The sequence below is a fragment of the Apus apus genome, chromosome 22, assembly GCF_020740795.1.
Source record: "Apus apus isolate bApuApu2 chromosome 22, bApuApu2.pri.cur, whole genome shotgun sequence".
Lineage (NCBI taxonomy): Eukaryota > Metazoa > Chordata > Aves > Apodiformes > Apodidae > Apus > Apus apus.
The window spans coordinates 6724976-6734271 of record NC_067303.1 but is presented as its reverse complement, the minus strand read 5'-3'; positions in this window follow the sequence as shown (position 1 = coordinate 6734271).

Sequence of the window (9296 nt, the reverse complement as noted above, 5' to 3'; positions counted from 1 at the left end):
AGCATCTTTTTTGTGGCAGCCGGCAGGGGAAGGGATGGTGCCATCCACAGCTTTTCTCCAAGTTGCCAACACTAGGAATGTTCTTTCATCCCTCCCCAGGCAACTCAGTGGCCCCTCAGCTCCACTGTCACTCAGCACCCTCTGGCTGGCCAGAGGGCACTGCCTCTGGGGTGTCACTGTCCCAGGGTGTGCCCACCCAGCACCATCACAGCCCCCGGGACACTCCTGCACAGCAGCGTCAGTTTCAAGAGCCCCCGACCTTTAATAATCTTTTCTGCTGTTATCTGAACACTTCCTAATTCATACCCTTCTGTCCCTGAAAAATCTAAATCCTATTTAAGTTAATGCCCTTCATTTTCATTTATAAAGACAGATACAAAATAATTATTTCCTATCTCTGCTGTTTCCTTATCTTCTGTCCTAATAATTCCTCGCTGTCTCTCTTTCATCATCTGTCTGCAGTACAAGAAACTTTTCTGTTACTTAAAATATTCTGTGTGTTCATTTTCTCCTCTTTCATATCTTGCTGCTGCTCTCCCCACACCTGCCCTCATCCCCCCCTTCCCCAGACCTGCCAGTGCTTTTTATCCTCACCCTTCACACTGATCCTCACATCTTCCCGATGTTTGGATTTCAACGTGCAATTTTATATGCAAATTCCAGCAGGCCACCTCTTCAGTCTCTGCCTTTGATATCCAAGTAGCCCTGCCTGGCTGAAGTGTTTTGCATAAGCATGGCAAGCTCAAAAGGCCAGCTCCATCCTCACCCAGATGAAAGTACCAAGGCAAGCAGGAACAGATGTGGCTCCTGGTGACAATTTGATTAAAAAAAAAATAAAGGCAGGAGACCAGCCCTGCATATGCCAAAAGAGACCCCATCCTCCAGCAGCAAGGGCATAGATTTTGCTCACTGCCACCACCAGGTCCTGGGGACAGGCAAGGCTCCAAGGGGTGGCAGGGTCTGCTGGGGACCAACAGGTTCTGCTGCCCTTCAAACCCACCACATGTCTCTGCATTTCAGAGCACCAGGGCTCCTCTTAGGGCTCAGCCAAGCCACCTTTGTGAGCAATTTACAGTGCCTGAGCATTGGACTTGATTATCCCGAAGGGTCCCTCCCAACTCAGCATATTCTATGATTGTTTCACCCTCGTTACGCAGGGTGGACAATGGCACATTTGAGCCCTTTCCCCAGGCCCCATCCACTGGCACAGCCTGTGGTGGCCCTGCAGTGACCATCCTCCCAGATTCCCTGGAATCACAGATATTGGCCCTGGTGAAGTCAAATCACAACTGCCAACAGCTCCAGTCACACTGAGTCTCTAGATCAACACAGCAATACTTCAGAGCCAGCTTAGGGGAGATACAAGCTACATCCTTAGGATGTTTGTACTTGTTACATCCCATCCCGTGTTGACACAAATAAGATTCGTTGGGTGTGTGTGTGTCTGTGTACATTTATTAAACCCATTCTCCCATCGTCTGCGTTGTCAGCCCTTGGTATAGTCTGTCTGCTCTTGTCTCTGCATAGTGAGTTACTCCTACATTAGCTGAAGAGCATTTATATGTTTGCAATCAAAAGAAACAGGATTGTAACTGCTCAAAAACTGACAGCAGAGCTCTGAGCATCTGAGGTTCCCAAAATACATTTCTAAAGGCATTTCCTGAGAATGGCTTAAGCTTTGCTTATTCCTGCAGACTATGGAAAACACTGCATTCTCAGGGCCATACGTGCCCTTCTCTAGAACTCCTCCAGCTTCCCAAAGATGTTACAATTGACTCAAAATTGTTTAATCGCAGGCAGAACTTCAGAGCCCTGGTAATTGTTCACAGTAACTGCCTGGCTCTGGCACAAAGAAAGAGCTCTGTCTTACTCTGTCTAGCACGGAGCGATCACTTCTGATAAATAATTTTGACTAGTGACTCATCAGCAGCCTATGCAGGAAGTATATATTTAAACCTGTTCAGCTTAAACAATTGTTAAAGATGTCAGTTTATCATGCAGACAATTTTTATTGAAAGAAGAAGGGAAAATATCATTTTTAAAATTAATGAGAGCAGACCTTATCTCAGCTGCTTTTACTACTCTCTATTTTGGAAAAATACTCTTTTATTGTTCACAATCGCTTCTCTTTTTTGGACCTACACACCAACAGCCACATTTCAAAAGACTTGATAAACATTAACCAACAAAACCTCAGTGGTGAGAGCTGCAAAAGCAAAAAATGCAGAGAGATGAATTCTCTTGCCCAAGTTATATTCAAATCAAGCCAAACTCAGGAACAGAGACTGGGTCTCAGCTCCCCCACCCTACAGCACAGTGGTCCCTGTGCTTCTGCCCCAGTTTGACCAGATAACCCAGCTCCCGTCACCCTGCTGGGAACACAGCTGGCTGGTGCCAGGGCATGGCCCCCAAGCCTTGGGTGCCTCCCCATTAAGAACACAACATTTCCCTCCACATTTTACTCAGCAACTGGATTGTTTTTTTTAACCACTCTTGTCAGATGCAGGGTCAAAGATGGAAACTTCCCCCTGCCTTCAAACTCCCTAAATCACTCAGACCGTTAGATGGAGGATCTTGAAAACCCATATGTGCTCAGAGTGTCCGATTACAGGCTTTGATGCGCTTTATTACCCCGGAAAGTGGCGAGAATGGCAACACCATGTGGGCAGGACAGCTGCTGCCTTGGGGGGGCCGGGGAGAGCCACCGGCTCCGGGGATCAGCAGCAACTCAGGTAAGGCAGCAATGAGACACCAAACGTGGATTCCTCTCCACGCAGGGTGCAATCTGGGAGAGAAAAGCCACCTCTTCCACCATATGGGATTTTAAATTAATCTTGTCAGCTCAGCTGAAGGGGCTGCCAGCATTACAGACAGCTTGCTGAAAGCTCCTGCATGGCAGTGAAGGGTGGGAAGAGCCCTCCTGCTGCAGGACTGGCTGCAACATCCTGCATCCCACGGCCCACACCCCATATCCTGCTGGCAGGACTGCACCCCACTGTGCTCCCCACCCCAACACAGGCACCCAAGAGACAGGGGTGTGGAAAGAGCCTGAGTAGCTCTGAAATAAAGACAGATTTAAAAAACAAAACAAAACAGAGACTCTGCCTTCAGGATGGCAACTGGTAAGACGGCACAATAAAAGACAATGGATGATCTGTAAGAGGTAGATTGGGACTTCACCATCTCATAAGATAGGAGAACTGGGACTTTGAAATCAGACAGTAGAAAAGTCCAAGCTGATAAAAAGAAGCACTTTTCCAGCACAGTAATTAAGTTGCTGAAGTTATTGCCACAGGAAATAAGGACAACAGCTTAGCAGGACTCCAGACAGGACTGCACACTCACACAGCTACTGGGAGCATCCAGGCTTGTTTAAACAAACAGTGAAATATTTCTGAGAAGGCTTTTAAACCTCATCTTTCATGCTGAAGAGCACCTTGAAGCCTTATGCATGGGGCAGATAATGACACATTCATTAGCCGGGCCTCAAGCTCCACAGCAGAGCTGCAACACCCACGACACAGCAGCACAAACCCTCGGGAAACCACTGACACCATTCCTGTGGGAGGCCGGACGCCGAGAACATGGACCATAAGGGGAAGGAAAAGGGACCCAGCAGGTCGCAAGCCCCCCACACCCTCCACCCTGTGGAAAGGGGAGATGCCCCTTCTCCCCCTTCCCCAAAAAACAGCTAAATCAAGCCCTAATGGACTATCATGAAGCTGCTGCTGATGAAAATCCACACAGCCGCCTCTGCTGAAAGGGCTGAGAGCTCTTCAGCCAGGTCCCCGCTGGGCTCTTGTCAGGAGAGGTCCTTTTAACTCCACACTATTCCCAGACCATCGCCCTGATTTAAATGTTAACATGCTCTCCAGGATCCAAGCACCTCCCGCACGTCAGAGGGGCATGAAATGACGCCGGCAGCACCAGGAGCTTTGGCCTGGGGGGTCCGGGGGTGTCAAGGGGAGTGGGGTCCCCAGGCCACCCAGCCCCTGCCCCACTAGCACCCAGAGGAAGCAGGTACTTCAAGGAATTAACACTGTTGCCAATTTGCAGTAAATACCGAGGACACTTACTAAATACATATTACAAAGTGCAACACGGATGGAAAACAACGGCAGCTGGGAGGAAAAAGCCGCTCTCTGAACACAGCCAGGAAAACCGTTTGGGGAATGTACTTGGAGATTTGAGAAAGCTTGAGTCTAGGACACAAATCCCTGTTCTTTGTCCTTAACAATAGAGGATAAAGTCTGAGGCAGTCTGCGCGGCTGCGATGGAGGGATCTCGCTGCTTATGTCCAGCTGAAAAGATCTGATCTTGCTGCCGATTACCCGGGGTTCACATCCTCGACAGCAACAGCCCAGCGGGATCAGCCTCCCTCCTATTTGCTTTGCAGCGAAGGGGCTCAGGAAAGCCCCGGTACGAGACCAGCGAGTCGCTGCCCGAGGGGCAAAGACTAAACCCTGCTTTCACTCAAAGGTGAGGGTTTGCAGGAGGATAGAAAGGGGCAAATCCCACATGCAGGCACCGCAAGAGCAGGTTAGAGGCTGCACTTGATCCACAGAGCTGGGAACAAGCTCACACCAGCGAGCTGTTCGGGAACAAACACAGCAAGGCACGGAGGAGCAGGGAGTCTCCTTGAGAGACCCTGCCACTGGAAGAAATCCCACCAGGAGCTCTGAGGTGCAGAAGAAGCCTTTTATCCCCCACCTGCCTCCCACAGCCATGCTCCTGCCCTGAGGAATCACCGTGGCAAGCTGGCAGGGAGGCACAGCAAACCCCTGCCCGGCAGCTGCTTCAGTTCTGCTCTCTGGGTGGGGAGGGAAAGACCACGGGGTGACACTATCTGGAGCTCTGCAGTCTCCTCTTGATACAAGATTTCCCCATCTCTTCCCTGCTGGTGTCTGCAGCAGCATGGAAGGGCTCTGAACAAGGCTCCCTCTAATCCCTCAGAGGTGCCACTGCCCATTCATGCTCCACGGGAGCTCTGCCTCTCTGTTAAATCCCTCAAGCCATCTCCAAATCACCTAATCTCCATCTCCACCACCTCCCTCTTTTCAGTGACCTTCCCCCTCACACACAGTATCTGCAGCCTTCCAGATAACTCTCTTGCATCCTCATCTGTGAGAGTATTTTAGCTCCTGTGCTGGCATTGTGCTCAAAGCAGCAGTGAAGACATGCAAGGAAAGCACCCGGAGCATTCAGGAGGGGATGAAGAGGATGGCAGCTTTCCAGCTGCTCGCCTCAAACCTCTCCAGCACCTTTGCTTTTGCAGGAAGAACAACATGCATCACATCAAGAGCCCATCTGCCAGACCCTCACAGCAGACCCAGCTGCACTGACCAGTCAAACCAGTTGTACAGAAGATGGTGTTTGAAGAGCGTTCTCCCTTTGATGTCCTGGTGTGCGACCCTTGACACAGGTCCCACTGCTCCGTGCTGGTGGCCCACATCCAGCTGTGCTCCCGGATCTCCCTGGCCACAGCCACTTGTCCTCAGTTGTCCCACTCCCCTGATACAGATCTACAACTGTCAGCCCTCAGCTCTGACCTACTCCACAGCCAAGCCCTTTATTCTCCCAGGAGGGGAAGACCAGGAGAAGAGACCAAAGTGGGGACACAAACTCAGCAGTGGAGCAGGCAAAAAAGGTCTAGCCAGGAAGAGTTCCTTGCACAAAGCTGGAGCAGCTTCACTGGCTGCAGCACGGCTTCACCAGAAGTAACACATGAGCTGCTGGACCCTCCTGGATCTGTCCTGGAGTCAGTGGAGCTGGGAGGCTGCCCCAGGGGCACACTCCCCACCTGAGGGGTACCCATGTAGCACAGCCAGTTACATTAATGGCCATTCAGGGGTCTGTAGAGCCCATGAAGGCTGCAAGCAGCTCATCTGTGAACTAGGAAGATATGTGATTTCTAAGTAACTCGGAATTCCCAGGTCTCTTGTAAGCCTGCTTTTATTTTTAACAATACAGAGCTTCCCCCAGACTTTACCAACATAAACAGACACTGTAAAGGAGACAGATGTGGGCTCTGCCGTGCTAACGAGGAACACCAGAATTACACAGAGCAGCCAGGGCAGAGGTGAGGACTGACTGCTCCATGAAGAGAAGATAGCAGGGGTGCAAAGGCAAGGCTTTGGCTGCGAGGTTACTCAGGGGTTGCACACAGCCTCTGCTCAGTGCCTCAGCCTCGCCGCTCTCTGCAGCTAATGAATGTTCCAGGAGGAGAGGGAGGAGGCAGAGGCTGGGAGGGAAATGGAGCAGAAATGCAAGGCTGCCATCTCAGCTAGCATCTGCCTCTCCCCAGACAGGCTCACACAGGCACAGCAGCACCCACAGGACCAGGGAATCAGCTGGTGCAGGGCAGAAAGGGAGAATGGACTGGAGTGGGCATCGGCAAGGGATGTGTCCCAGGCTCCAGGCTACACACACACTGCCCCTGGCAGAGGGTCACACTGATAACTGGAACCATGATGATTATACTGGCTCTGCTGAGCTCTGCTTCTCTGCTTCGTGTTCCTCTGCTCAGGAGGAGGAAACAGCCATCAGCTTCCCCTGAACCCTGCCCATGTCACCTCCCTGCTTGGAGCAGCTCCCCATGGTGCTGGGGGTGCTGGTGGGTGCAGCTGAGCCTCTCCCTGTCCTCAGCACTTTACAATATTAGCAACGAATTGCCACTGCTGGGGGGCAGCAGCCAAAGGAGGTAAAACAACGAGCTCAGAATCACAGAGGGCAGCTGTAAGCTCAGTCTGCCACAGCAGCTCCCAGTGCTCTCCCCAAGCCCCCCTCCTGCTTCCCCTCCCAGGGGCTGGTGCCTCTCCAGCAGCAGCCCAGTGCCCACTGCAGTTCTGCGCTGTGGGCACAGCTTCCTGACAAGCAATCACATCTTAGAGGCTCCAGCATTTTCTTAGAACACCTCAAATTGCTTTTTTTACACCTCACTGCTCAGTGCCAACCCCAATTCATGTTATTTGTGCATTTGCTCAGAGGACATTATCTGGTCAGTCACCCTGTGAGAGGCTGGGGAAGAGGCTTCAGCTTCTCCCCGTCACCGCAGCAGGTCAGGCACGAGGGAATCCGTGCAAATGTTTTGTACACCAAGCTGCCTCCCTGTGTGCATGGGAAAGCCCCTGCTAGTGTCCTGAGCACAACATGACAGGGCCCAGGACAAGGCACAGCTGGTCGAAGGGATAATCTCAGGGAGCTGAGCCCCTGCCCACCCCTCTGCCTGCTCCCCAGCTAGGCAGGATCCTCCTCAGGGAAGCACAGACAAGAGCACTTGGTACATTTATATGTCTATTCCCTCTGCTGGCAGAAGCTGGAAAAGGTAACACCCAAAAACCTCCTGAAGAAGCTAGGACTCGTGCAAGATAAATTTTCAGATGTATTTCACATGCACAGACAGCAGCACACCCTGCCATGGTGCTGCAGCCCCAGCAGAGCACACAGCTGGGCTCCTGCTCTCCGAGGGCCACATCACAGGCTCAACCACATCACCTTGCAAGCTCCAGCCACAAAAAGCAGACAAAACAGCTAGTGTGACAGCATGAGCCTCACCATGGCCCCCAAGCTCCCTGTCCTTCATGCTGGCCACATCAAACTGCCACCTATCGCAGCAGGAGCCCACAGCCCTTGTTTGAAGAAAGGTGCAAAAAATCACCACATTAATAATTTTTATATTAGCCCATCCCTCCAAGCTGTTCCTTCCTAACCATCTGCATGTCCTGAAATGTGAGTTTTTAGTCATAAATGCCAGGCCTCCTTTTGGAAATGTATAAGCTGTTTTGCTTCCATTACCTGAACAGCTTCCAGCTAGTATATCCAGGCATTTTAATTCTCTGAACTCACCACAAAATGGCCCGATAAACTTCACAATACACAACTCCACAGATACTGACTACTTCATGGTTCCAAAAGATTTCCTCCTTCCTCTGACAGAAGCCAGGTATCCAGCAACTCCTGTCCAGGAGCCCATCTGCCAGGGCTCAGAGGGGCACAGGCTCTTGGGCAGCAGCAGCTCCAGAGCTGCGCTCACGGAAGACGACATATTTCAACTCCCATATTGCAGCCACAACCCCTGATGCACTATCAATTAAGAGCAGCAATAATTACAAATGGAAAACTGCAGACCTCGGAGCAGATAATGCGTTTCCATTAGATTAAGTAGTCATAGAAATCAAAAATAAAACCTATACTTCGGCTAATTAAGCCCACTCACCATCTGATTAAGATGTGTTGCGATACCACGGAAAAGCACCAAAGAGCTATTGTAAGTAAACCAACACAACTGGGTATTAATACTATATTCCTTGTCAGAAGGGATAATTGATCTGCCTGGAGGTTAACAGAGATAATTGCTGGGAGTTGACAATCCTGTCAATGCTGAACCTCTTGCTCCAAGCAGCATGAGGGGAGAAAGGGAGGCTGAAAACTGCCCCAGACAGTCCTGTTGGTACTGCTGAAATGACCCCCCCGTTCACCTGGCTTTAAATAAAGGTACTGGGGGTGAGTTGATCTTCTCCCCAATCCCCAAACCTTTAACTCAGTCGTGTTTGAGGAAATCTGATTTAAGGCTCTAACAATAACACCCTGCAATGCTTTAAATTTTGGGGGTAGGAGCAGAACAACTCCCCCTTTTTCAGCTGTCTGTGAATCACACTCTCAAGGCCTGGCACTAGGACTAACCTCCTTCACTTGGGGAGTCTGGGGCCACAGGTTTACAACAACATCTACCAGCACCTTGAAGAGCATTTCAGGAGGACTAGCTTTGGGAATGAAGCTCTAGGTACAAAAGCATGTCATTCAGACTGTTACCAGAGAAGGCATTTATGTTGTGGGGTAAATTACAGTATGTGAGGAGTACTCATCAATGGTCTGCTGTCCAGCCCAAAGGATGTACTCGCCAGGATTGCTGCTGGGGTCTGAGGTCTGGCACTACTTCTTATCTCAATTCACGACCAAAATTATGGGATAAACAGAATGCTGAGATTTGCAGATGACACTGTGCTAGAAGCAGACAAGTTTAGGTTTGATAGCAATCCTGAAATTGGAAATACAATCTAAAAACCCAGGGAAGGTAAGGAACCCGTAGGGTATTGCTAGAAAACAAGGGTGCAGAAGGAGCCCAGGGTGTCTGCAGGTCACAGACTGAACAGCAGTTGAGCGTCAGGGTGCAGGATGAAGGCAGCAAGTGGGATACACAGAGGAGCAGCTCTGCTGGGAACACTGCAGCAGTGGAGCTGAAAGGATCTGCACAGCTCCTGGGCATCACCCCCAGAGGGGCTCCTCCCTACGGCCTC